A 2,019-nucleotide genomic window follows, 5' to 3' on the forward strand; every position below is an offset into this window, starting at 1 on the left:
CACAAATTATGAAGTTGAGTTTTCCACATTTGGGGAAATTGAAGGGGTCAGCACATCTTAAGTGCAATGGATAAGCCTCACCCTGGGAAAACCACCTTTGCGATCATGTTATCTCCCCTGCCAGATATCACACTGTCTTGATTACTGTATTTTAAAGTAAGTCTTTTTTTTTTTTTTTTGAGACAGAGTCTCACTCTGTCATACTGGCTAGAGTATAGTGGTGTCATCATAGCTCACTGCAACCTCAAACTCCTGGGCTCAAGCAATCCTCCTGCCTCAGCCTCCTGAGTAGGTGGGACTATAGGCATGTGCCACCATGCCTGGCTAATTTTTCTATTTTTGTAGGGATCGGGTCTGGCTGTTGCCCAGGCTGGTCTCCAACCCCTGACCTCAAGCTATCCTCCCGCCTCAGCCTACTAAAGTGCTAGGATCATAGGTGTGAGCCGCTGTGCTCCGCCTTAAAGTAAGTCTTGAAATCATGTAGAGTAAGTCCTTCAATTTTGATTTTTTTCAAGATTATTTTATTAATAGCTATTCTGGATCCTTTGCATTTCTATATAAGTTTTAGAATCAGCTTACATAGAAATCAGTTCATTTCTACAAAGATTTATGCCAGAATTTTTATTGAAATTACATTGATCAGTAGATCAGTTTGGAGAGAATTGATATTTCAACAACATTGAGTTTTCCAATTTGTGAACATGGTGTATCTTTCCATTTTTTTTAGAAGAGATTTTCTTTAATTTCTCTTAGCAATTTTTTGTAATTTTTCATGTGAAGGTTTTACAAATTGTTTATTAAATTGATTTTAAGTATTCTATGTTTTGGGATGCTGTTCTAAATGGTATTTAAAAATATTTTCCAATCATTCATTGCTAGTATATATAGAAATAAAATAGAGGTGTTGGGTTTATTTTGCAACCTGTAACATTACTGAATTCATTTATTACTTTTAGTAGTTTTCATTTTTTATATTCCTGAGGATTTTTCATATGTTCTCATATTATCACAAATAAAGATTGATTTACTTCTTTTCTAATCATTGTCTTTTTGTTTTTCTTTTCTTGTTGAACCACATAGTTTCTCAAACACAATGTTGAATAGAAATGATGAGTGGGGACATTTTTACTTTGTTTCCAGTTTTAGCAAGAAAACATTTACTATTTCACCATTAAGAAAATGTTAGCTATAGACTTTTCATAGATGTCTTTATTAGATTGAAGAACATTCATCCTATTTCCAGTTTGCCAAGAGGTTTTTTCCTTCTTCTTTAATCATGAGCAGATTTTGAGTTTGGTTCATATTTTGCTTTTTCTTGATAATATAATTTTTCTCTTTTAATCTGCTATATAGTAAGTTACATTGTTCGTTGTGAATATGTTAAACCAACCTTGTTTTTCTGGGATAAATCCTACCTGATCTTGATGCATTTAAAAAAATATAATGCTATAATTGATTCGCTAACATTTTATTACGTGTTTTGCATCTATATTCTTGAGGGAAGTTGGTCTGTATTTTTTCTCCATATGAAATCCTTGTCTTATTTTATTATTTGTTTTGTAAGTTTTGGTAAGTTATGTTTTTCAAGACATTTGTGCATTCACCTAAGTTGTCAAATTTATTGGCAGAAATCAGTCAAAATATCCCATTATTATTGTTTGTAATAGCTATAGGATCTGTAGTAATCTTTCTTTTGTTATATTTAGAGATTGTACTTTCTTTCTTTTTTCTTAATAGCTCTTGCTAGAGATTTAAAAATTTGATTAATCTTCTTAAAGACACAACAAACCTTTGGCTTTGTTGATTTTTTCTATTGTTTTGAAATTTTTTCTTTATCGATTTCTGCTCTTATTTATATTTTCTTTCTTCTATTCACTTTGAGTTTTATTTACTCTTTTTAAAAACTGGTTTCCTAAACAAGCACCACATGTACTCACCATCAAATTGGTATTAACTGAGCAACACATAAGTGTACATATGAGAATAACATCTATTGGATGTTGGGCAGGGGAGAGGGGG

This window comes from Propithecus coquereli, unplaced genomic scaffold (assembly GCF_000956105.1).
Source record: "Propithecus coquereli isolate 6110/MARCELLA unplaced genomic scaffold, Pcoq_1.0 Scaffold40, whole genome shotgun sequence".
NCBI classification, from domain to species: Eukaryota; Metazoa; Chordata; class Mammalia; order Primates; family Indriidae; genus Propithecus; species Propithecus coquereli.